This window comes from Mya arenaria, chromosome 8 (assembly GCF_026914265.1).
Source record: "Mya arenaria isolate MELC-2E11 chromosome 8, ASM2691426v1".
Taxonomy (NCBI): domain Eukaryota; kingdom Metazoa; phylum Mollusca; class Bivalvia; order Myida; family Myidae; genus Mya; species Mya arenaria.
In genome coordinates, this window is record NC_069129.1 from 28,251,231 (window position 1) to 28,262,831 (window position 11,601).

The following is an 11,601-nucleotide window of genomic DNA, read 5'->3' on the forward strand; positions in this document are numbered from 1 at the left end:
CAGAATCAAATTTATGTAAAATGAGGTTATGTCTATGAAGTTTTCAATATGTTATTGTATAAAGTTTATTGTCTATCATATTTGCCGTTGATTTAGTGTCTAATTTGCAACTTTATACTCGAAAGAGTCCAGTGCTTGTCCTATTAGTAATCTGTAAAATGTCTAATTTTTAACTGTTATAGTCCAAAGTCTTTTTCTATCCGGGAACATCTGTAATGTGCTCAATCAGGAACTGTTGAGGGTCCAGTATTTGTCCTATGACACGTCATCGAACTGTCCAATTAATAACTGTAATTGAATAACTACTGTAAATTTGACACTTTACAGTATAGAGCCCAACGAAATGGAAAGAGTCCATTGTCTGTCCTGTGGGGGAATGTTTGTAAATTGTCAAGTTCATAACTGTAAATAGTCCAATGTATGTCTTGCTTGTTGTTTTGTTCAGTGTTTAATTCATAATTGAATGAAGTCAGACTATATATATATATTATGCTTTTTGGTCTTCAATATTGTTAGTATGCTAAGAAATATTGTAAAAATATATTAAAATATTTTGCGACATAGATACCTTATAGCTGTATAGAATCAAATGTCAGTGTTGCCGGTTGTATAGAGATCAACCTCTGAAAGGTATCATTTTATTTGTTACATGTTATCCATACTTGAACGTGAATGTGTAAACCAGACAAGATATATATTCAATATTTTTTCTATAATTATGCCATTCCGGTAAACAATTAAAGTATTTCATAAATTAATATTGAAACTAAGTCAAAATTGTCAAAATTAATGAAAAATATAGGTCATATTTTCCTTTTTAATATGTGATATGGATCTATTTCTATAATATCCATCCGGGTGTCATTCGGCTAAAAGGAAAATGAAGATGCTAAAAGGCTTAAACCACAAAATTGCGTTCTAGCAGGTACAAGAAAATGGTGATGACCATGAACATAGTGTTTTTCTTTCATTGTCTGTCAATTCCTTATAACTCAGTGAAAACTTCATATTAGTACCGATCAATAGTCATTCCATCGCAATATTATTGACATGGTGCAGTACATGTGAACGAGTGACCCAATTACCATGAACTAAACACTTCGTCAACGTCTATTGGATATCCATTCATGTTTAAATATAAATCTATATATATATTAAAGTCTATGCTGTTACGTTGTTGATTTATACGAAATGGGTTCGATTGATAAGATCTTAAATAGAGTAACATGGCAATTAATTCATACCCTAGTATTAAATAAAATAAATTACTACAGACATAGGATTTTGTTAAACATTATATTCAGTATGAATAACTACAATGTGGAGTTAGACTGCAGTATATCAGACATTGTGTCCCTTAGAGACAAAGATAGATAAAGTATGCTATCCAAAGCATATTATAGTTTATTTACAATTGCATGCAAACAAATGTGGTAACAAAGTTACCGTGAACGTAAGACTTATTTTTTAACGTATTTTGGAATAAAATAAACACTTGAAGATCTAATCATTGTACTATATATAACATTTAATTTCTGTGCTATGAAAAAGCATATAATTATATATCATAACTTTTTTCCACAACACTTCTAGCTAAACGATGCACAAATAAATAAAATTAGAAAATAATTCCAGACATGTTTAGTAATCAGGTGTTTTAACTCATTTGCAGACTATTAGGGGCAATGTTATGATTCTGCTTATACAACATTGGACAAAAAAGGAGTCACCATACACATCAAAACACTAATGGTACACGAGAGTGCAGTAGGCTAAGACAATGACACTACTAAAGCATACATATTGCTGATCAGATAAGGCTTTTTCAGTCTATGACAACCAAAGAAAACGCTCATTTATAAGGGATAAGGGACAACTTTTTTCAAATTGTAATCCTTATCTGACCAACCCCAGATTTATAGTCCCCCAAGTAGATTGAAATGAACTAGATCATGCAATTTCCTGGCCCCAATTTCTCGAAACTTTTTAATTCCCTTATAACAGGATTAAGCCAATCTTACTATTTTTGTTGTTTTATAAAATGTGTTATATTTACTTCTTCAGTTATTTTTAGACAATATGTAGGAATAATCTGTATGATTATCAGAAAAACCATTTTTCATTTTTCAAAATCCATTTTCAGTATGTATTTTTGCCTAATTGAATAAGCGACTTAAGCCTATTAAGCTTAAGAAGTTTCGAGAAAATGGGGCCAGTGTTTTTTTCCACATTGTGAAAGTGACTTTTTTATCATTTAAAATCGAAATCAGATGTATTCTTATAACACTATACATATCTAAACGTTTTTGTTCTAGTTCAATGACTGAAAGTATTTTACAATTGTTATTCGATATAGTAAACTATCTATAAAATGAGTTTTTACGGTATTCGACCCAAATTAGTCAGTTTTTGATGTCAGGTGATTCTATGTTATTTTGGTTTCTTTAAAAGGGGTTTATATGTAGAGAAAGAATATGTTAAAAAAACTCACAAATAAGCTGTACAACAATTTATCATGAAATGGTAAACACTATGAAAAACAAGTGATAGAGTTTGTTGTTTTGTCTATCTCAAAATGCCGCTGTTTAAGTTTAAAGAAAGTAATTTGTTATTGGTAGCGATGACTGAGTTCTGTAAATCATTTTCGATAATCGCCAACTAAAGGAACACAACCGATTTTCAACAATGTTCGATCTTCGTTTAATTTCTAGTTATTGTTTAACTTTAAAGTCACCCAATCATTACGCACTGGATTTAATATAAACTTTTCATATGAAGATATGTTTTAATTATGTTTAAATTGGCTGGATATGTTCTATGATTCTGTTTCTTCTCAGTATGTATTGTAGATAATTTTTAAAATGTTTTCTAACACATAACGTAGAAAAGGATTAATATCATCATATGACTTATAACACAGCTGACTGCTGATTAACTGAAATTCATGTTTCAAAATTGAAATACTGCCTTCTTATTGGACAAAAGAGAATTTTGACCACTAATTGATTCATTTGCTTATGACATTGGTTATTTATCTTGCTCATTTCAAACCTTTTTTCAAAGTGACGAGTGGACAGTTTGTTTGAAAGGAAATATCCGTATAACAAACAATATTCCAATCTCCACGTAAGTAAAGAACTGATAGGGATTACGGTAAAAATTCACCCACTGGGGACTTTTGCAGAAAATAACACCAAAACCTTTTAAACTTCTGTTTATCAGAGACCTGTTGAACTTATCCCCAAAGATGCTACTTCTATACATTCACTTGGTCACTGGTTGGTATTATGTGTACTTTTATTGTTTAAGTTCTCGTGGTCAGTATTTAATATCATTTTTATCATTATCCTTAGATAATTCTATTCAATCTATTTGCCAGTTGTTGTTACAGTTAAATCAAAACACTCAGATTTCAAGTTTCATCTCGATTGGTTATTGATATTAATAGTGACAGACTTTATGAAGTTAATTTTATTTGAAAATATTTTGTGTTAATGGCATAGATAAAAACTCTTCAACAAAGAACCACTGGACTTTTAATAGGGTTTAAAAAGGGCAAGGTGCTAAAGAAGAGAGACAGGGTGATTTGAGGATGAAAACAGCATATTTAATCGTGCTGCGATGAACTGGAGCATAATGAATTTGATAATAAATTTTCGGAATTGTGTAAAACAGACGTGATAGAATTCAATTGCAAAATATGAAACGTATGTAATTATTTATTTAAGGCATTCATTGCGGGATTAATGTCATTATGCGGGTATCAACGCAATTGGAACGACTCCACGCAAACTCTGACCAGCCCAATTGCGTTCATACCCCAATAATGACATTACAATCAAGTAAAAAAGGCCAATGTTTTTAAAGGCATCAAGCCGAAGACCATAGATTATGTTACGCTTAAGTCTTGTTTTCAGGTGTTTTACAATGGCTGAGCTGAAATGGTACTTGAGGACAGTTGCCTCTGCTTGTTACCCACTTCTTCCTATGATAAGGTAACGGACATTACTTTTTAAGGTTATTGTAAATCAATTGAGCTCAGTTGTGGCTAAAGCCATCAAGCTGTTTGCTACCCCACCCTTTGGTCTTCGGCCATATTTATTACAAATATTTCTTCTAAACTTTAAAAATGCGCATCATATAACTAGTTGGATTTATCAATTCATAAATGATGCTTGTCATTTCAATAATGTTCTTTCGTAATGATGTCATGTCTATGGCATAATGTATTGGATGTCACTTTTTGTATTCAAAATGCACAATGTTATTTCTTGTCCACTGTATTTTAAACAATTTAAGAGATATCATCATAAAAGTTTCATTACAAATACCTAAAATGTCTGAACACTGAAACACTAAATTAAAATTTAAAAGCTAATATATGTACGAAAACCCAATCTCTGACTATTGTTTATGCTTAATTTTGATTATAAGTCATCATGTGGTTAAGGCAGATATAATACCCCTCGGTACATATATACTATATAGGAGATGAAATTTTCCCGCCATGTCACATCAAGTCACACCATAAAAGCTTTTGTCACTTGTTACTCATAATTTATTGCACCAACACCCATGAAACTTCATAGGAATGTTGATCCAAATGAGAAATTTTCCACCTCAAACTTTTTGACTTCTTTTAGTCTAACATGAGTTTATGGCCCTTGATATAAAATGGTGTGAAAACAACTTATCGCATGTAGCTCCATAAATTTTGCACATTCACACTTGAAACTTCATCGGAATTCGGTCAGCAATGAAACTTGTGTAACTACAATTGGTGTACCATTTCACTTTATTTACTTAGAGTTATGGCAAACATATTGCAAAAACACATGAAACTTCATAGGAAGGGTTTTAGCTTGGCACTTGCAATTTGTTTGACATTTTATATTCTCTAAAAAGTCATGGCCCCTGAGGGCACAATTAATCAACAGTTTGTTGGGAGTTTCCCGACAACATCATAAAATAACCACAACTAATATTAGCCATTTATTGTCTATGAGGGGTCATTTTAATGCCCACAAAGGTTGGCATATATATTAAAATTACACCGTCCACTGCCTGATTTTCTTGCATAAGATTGTATTTTGCAACCATTTGTCCAACCCGCTTGTGGTGAGTAAGGCATAGTTGTCACAATGGTTGTCTGGGCTGCATCTTGACCATTTATTTAGGGACTTTCAAAAAATCATAATGAAGGTCAGCCTTTTTAAACTGTGGTCAGAATGTTACCCTTTTATGTTAAAAGTAACACGTGGTGCACATGTCGTCAAAAACTAATCTTAAAGAAAACATGTGAACAGAGGCAAAGTATCCATTCTAAAAACTAATTTTCATGAAACTGAATCAGAATTTGCTTCGGTTAACTCTTGGCTTAGTTTAAAACTATGGTCAACAACAAGGTCACTAAATCAAATCTTTGAAAAACCTTGGAAATTAAACTTTGAGGCTATATTTTTTTTAAAAATATTTCTGGTCCTATATGGCCTTGATCAAATCTTTAATAAGTTTGAAACTGGGTAAATTGCGGCCAAAATTTAGGATACTAGGTCAAATCTTAATGCTTCACAATATACGATATGCTTTTGTTTTAAACAGTTGCGAACAAACTCCTATCTTATATCCAATGTTCAATAGAGTCCATCACTCTGCAGCCATATTCCATGTTTTGTTTTGAATATTTCACCAACACGTGATATCCATGTCATCTTCTTTGCCTTATCTGGCAGGGGGGATATCAATCCAACAAATCTGTTTGTTCTGCATTGCAATTTCATCGAAGAGCATTATGTTTATGTCAAAGGATCTTTCAACAGGCTCAAGACATGTCACCATTATGCGTATAGTTATTAAGCCAAGTTCTGCATTCATGATATGAAGGAATCACAAAAATAAACCCATACAAAAAAGCACACGACATAATTTCTTTTTCATGTACATGTATTATTTTCAAGGTGAACTCTTGAGATATGGCTTGAAGGGCTGTTATATAGTTTGAACACTATTTATTTCATATAAACACTTTAATTGCATTTTAATTTCCAGATAAGCAAAGTTTGTGGTTATTCAAATCGCGATAAATACACAAGAGAAAGTAATCACAACCGAATGATCTTTTCTGTTATCTCATTTTATCATTCTCAAAAATTTATTTCCATTTTTTACTAGTTTGTGTCTCTGATAAACAAACGTGTACCATTGTACAATATCATGTCGTACGAGCATGTCAATGCAATTGAGTATCATTGTTAAGAACATTTTCGACCCCGTACATTTTGTGTCATAAATGGGGGAAATTGCATGTTTGTTTGCATGAAGAAGTGTTGTAAATGTGGTTAAGTTGATGATATACATTGTAATTAAAACTATTTGGTACTGTAGTGGTCTAAATTATTACATTTTGATTTGTTGTTTATATATTGAAAAGAAAATGACCTTGCCAAAAGTTCGAAGTGCATTGTCGATTGAGTAGCGTTATATCCAGAATCAAATACGGCGTTACAAACAAAGCGTTCATCCCCGTTTATTTCACTTTGAATCTCTCTTTTTTCGCAGAGGAATAAAATAATTCGCGGCCGAATAAAACAAATTACCTTATAACATAATTCAAAAACTTGCTCAGCATTAACTTTTTCATAACTTTATGCTACCCAAGCTGAACGCATTCTACCATTACCACGGTAATACTTAGCTTCCCCTTTTTTGTAGCTGAGCCCAACTTCTACAGTATGAACCTCCTGATGTTGGGCAAGACCTATCTTAAGCTACAGGATGGTGAAATGGCGTACTAGTATTTGAGCCGCTGCAGGGACTACCCCATGAACACACCGGATGCCAGAAGGGTAGGAAATCCTATCGGTTTAGTTGTTGAGTGTGGATGGTCTTTGAACGCACCACACCATTTAATCGTTTCAAATCGTTTAGATGGCCCAAATATGCGATTTTTGCTGTGCATATAATTTTTAGCTCGTCTATTCGAAGAATATGGAGGGCTAACCTACTCGCCCCAGCGCCGACGTCGGCGTCGGCGTCTGGTTAAAGTTTTAGAGCAAGTTGGGATTTCCACTTATAAGTCTAATACCCTTCATTCAATTGTCTTAAAACTTCACACAGTTGTTCAGGGCCATCACATAATGAGGTTAGATAACTCCATATTATCCTTTATACAAATTATGGCCCCTGATTGACTATGGAACTTATGTTAAAGATTAGGGCAGGTTGGGATATTTATTAATAACTACTATACTCTTCGTTCATTTGACTAAACACCTCACTCAGGTGTCAGGACCACCACACAATGAGGTTACATAACTCCATATTATCCTTAATACAAGTTATGGCCCCTGATTGACTTAGGTTAAAGTTTTAGGGCATGTTTTAGTTTTAGGGCAAGTTGGGATTTTCACTTATACGTTCAATACCCTTTATTCAATTGACTAAATACTTCATGAATTTGTTCAGGGCCATCTCATAATGAGGTTAGATAACTCCATATTATCCTTTATGTATCGAATAATTTTAGCTAGGTTTGACATAAAGAGACCAAACTTGGTATATACAAAGAGTTTATGGAGACCTTTTCTGGGAATGCATTTGAGGCCCCTAGGATCAAGGTCAAGGTAACTATTAATGGAAAAAGGGTTGGTACTGAATAACTTAATTAAGGGTCTACATATTGTGACCAAACTTAGTATATAGGAACAGTTTATAGAGACCTTTCCTGAGATTGTGTTTTGGGCCCCGAGAGTTATGGTCTAGGTCAAGGTCACTGTTGCTAAAAAGAAATATGGTTAGTACTAATAACTCAAGTAAGGGTTGACATAGTGTGACCAAACTTGGTATATAGGACAAGTTTATGCAGAACTTTTATTGGATTGCCTTTTGGCCCCATACGGTCAAGGTCACTGTTACTTAAAATAGATTACTGTTATAGTTATGGTTGAAATACTATGACCAAACTTGATATGCAGGAAGAGTTTATGGAGGACTTCCATGGGATTGTGTTTGGGGCCCTTAGGGTCAAGGTCACTGTTACAAACAATAGAAAAAAGCAGTTGAAACTGAATCTCTTCTGCCAATCATTTAAAATCCGGTATTTTAACATCTCGATTCTTGTTCACTTTATAATTAGGTTGTTTTATTGCTTTTGACAGGCACATATTACATCGTTATTGTATTCAATTCTAAGTCAAAGCGGCGTAGTCGAGCGCGCTGTCTTACGACAGCTCTTGTATTTATATTTGATATTACTTTAGAAATATTCCAATTTAGGGACTAGTTCATAAATTGCAGAACATTGCTTTCAATAGTTTAGTGATAAAATATGAAGTTTTTGTATGTTTTATAAAACTTTACTCTTTAATTGATAATGAAACCTTAAATTATAATAGCCCTGGTTATCATTTTGAAAATTTTGATTTTAAATACCAACTCAGTCATAACAACTCGGCCATCTCCGAGATAGATACAGGCCGAGGTGTTCCGATTGATATCAAAAGATGAAGGTTACACGGTACTATTACAATATCCGTTATGTTTGTAAACCTCCTACGAAGTAATCTCCCTTGGTGACGACAAAAATGCCGAGTTTTGAAAATTTAACCTTGAGCTTAATTGTTTGTTCTGAAAATGTCATTCGAAAGAATGAACTCCAGATAACTCCCTCTTGATGTATATTATTTTTTATCCCCGTTCTATATACTCATATGAGTGAAATGACTGTGTTACAAATATTTATACAAAATATAAAGCAAGGAATTCACATAACATGCCGGTACAAATAAAAGGTGAATTTCATGTTATTGAAATCTATGTACTAGACCATATTTCTTCCGAAGAAACGTATGTATATTTTTGTTATAATTTAGTTTTAACCGGAGGATTAGCTTGGGAAAAAAAACAGAATATCTATAATTCTGGGCTTAACTATTGTAACAATATTATAATATTAACCATAATGTCCTTCAAGCATATGTACACCAACATAATAACAAATATTATCATTGAAATAATAACCACTTTTTGGTTATTTGCATGCACGTTTTTCTTCGAATTTCATTGCGCCGACTTGATGCTATGCATCAACTGATTTCTTGTTTATTATTGTGAACCTGACTCATTGGTGGCATGACTGACATAAACAAAAATACCTTATTTCTTTGGTCCCTCCCGAAAGCATCCCTCACACTCATTTTTGAATGGACATACCCCCCCACATCAAATTATTTATAAGTTCAAAATGAAAAACGTCATGGCCTGGTATTCAATATTGGTCTTAATTGGCTCTAAATTATGTAGCTAATCGATTTTGTCTGCCTCACGAAATAAATAACATACAAATGATTTTGAAAAAGTTCAGAATGAAAAAAAGACATGAGCTGGTATTCAATATCAGTCTTAATTGGCTATAAGATCAATGTAGCTAATCCGATTACTTGACCAATAGAGTGAATAAAGTCTATGATGTATGACCATAATATAACTTAAGTTGCATATTGAATACCATTGCAGAATTTGTAAACATTGGACTTTTGAATGTAAGTTGTTATTCAATTTTGAATTACCTTTAGAAGAAGGCTATCATTTTTGTTGACCGTTTTGCAGGATAATGAGAAGCTTTTAAACCTGCACTCTCACAAATTGACAGTTGTAGCCTTTTTTTCTCAGAATAAGCTCATTTTGGCATCAGTGCCTTAAATCAATCATATAAGGTCTCATAATAACTCACAAAGAGAACAGATCTCAATTGTTCAGTAAACTGCCTAAAATTCCATTTTTCATAAAGTGTTAGTAAAGCTTTTAGCCATAAAACATCTATTTTTAAATGGAAATATGAAAACTGTGATCTGCTCTTTTGTCAGCAGGCTTATATCACTGGTTTCCAGACATTTAGGCAAAAATATGCTCATTTCAAGACAAAAAAAAAGAAAGTTGTCAAAACAATCAATCTGTGAGAGTGCAGCTTTAAGAGGTGTGTTCCAACCTGTTATTATTTCTTTATTTGTAAATACAAACAAAATTTAATGAAGTTGTTTTCATGCCTTAACATATAGGCCCTAAAGGTATTGAAAATAATCTATACTATTGTTTATCGATGAGGCAGATTAAAAATTACTTATAACTATGTGTCGAATGTGTGTAGTTGATAAAATGAATTGAATGTAGAATGTTTCATTGTTTGAATGTTACATGAAAGTGTAATTCATATACCGGTAATAAAGCTATTATTTATTCATTAATATATATATTTTTTTTATTGTTTTGTTGTTTTCAGGCTAATGCCGAAGCCAAGCAGTTATTAGCCATGCTGACCTCAGGTGCTGGACGAAAAAACAAGAGATTGATATACTAGTGGACAAATAGTTTTAATGTTGCATTAGGGACTAAAACTCCTGATTGTATTTATTATGTTTGTGTTCATGTTTTTTTCTGTGATTTGCTAACAATCATGAAACTCTTTCAATATGAACTGGCAGTTTTGGCATCCATTGCAACACATGTTACTAAAACGAAACTAAGAATTTTCTTTAAAGTTCTAAAAACCTTCAAACATGTTGCACAATGGACGTTGACATTTTAATTTCAGTCAATTTCAATCATAGAAAAAGGATACATTTTTGTTTTTTACGTTTCATATCATTGTTACTGTTTTATGTTATTGCAATCACTTTTGCAAAAGTTACAAGAAAATGAACACAATCATGAATACTGACATTGAATAAGTATACAAATATCTTGATTCTAGATGTATTGAATTATTTGTGATGATGTGTTTTTTGTTAATGTAAAAGATTTAAAATTTAAAACAGAATGCGTTTGTTTAGTATCTACTGAAATGATAAAGCAATAGTTTGGTGAAACAATCTTGGAGTGTGATGAAGTTCAGACGAAATTGTTTTTTCGGTGCTGTTCTGCAGATAATTATTGATAATATAGATATTAAATTGATAAATTTAAAATCATAATAATTATGCATTTGATTTATTTCAAATAATTGAATATATATATCACTGAAAATTTATCTTGGACCAGAATGGGCTCTCTAATGCAGGTCTCACCATTATAGTGTTGCAACATGTAAATGGTTAATGTGCCTGTCTTGTAACGGACTGAAGGCTTCCCTTTTCTTTGTAAGGACAAGAAAAAACAAACTTTAAGGCACTTTTTTAAAAAAGTAGTGGCATTGTATTTTATTTAATGTCACTCATTTATTTTCATGTCTTTCCAAAAAGGTTACGTAGTCAATATTTAATTTAGCAGCTTAATTAAAACGTGTAAAAAAACCTTAAATGCGTTAAATATATACTGAAGATATGTCTGTTTAAAGAATATTTTTTTCATCGACTGCAGAAAAATCTTAATAGTTTTTATCATAATATTATTTAAAAATGTACTTTCAGTACAATTCTTGAGGCTCAAATTCAGTTTCCAGTATAAATGATATTCTAGGAATAAAATCATAAAGATGTTGAAAACTTTGTACCTAGAATTTTTTTCAACTGTGATAGAACACTTGATGAAAGTGCCTCTGAGTGTAGGATGTTGACAAAGTTTGTGATTGTAAGGCTATGAATATTCATCTATTAAATGTGTCTAATT

General features: G+C 32.2%; 1 long non-coding RNA gene across 1 annotated transcript; it reads left to right on the forward strand.

The window, feature by feature from the left end:
• Window positions 1–847: 847 nt before the first annotated feature.
• Window positions 848–11,601, forward strand: LOC128244727 (uncharacterized). Its single transcript, XR_008262980.1, has 4 exons — window positions 848–925; window positions 3,918–3,995; window positions 6,712–6,845; window positions 10,277–11,601. It is a non-coding gene; the product is annotated as an uncharacterized LOC128244727 (long non-coding RNA).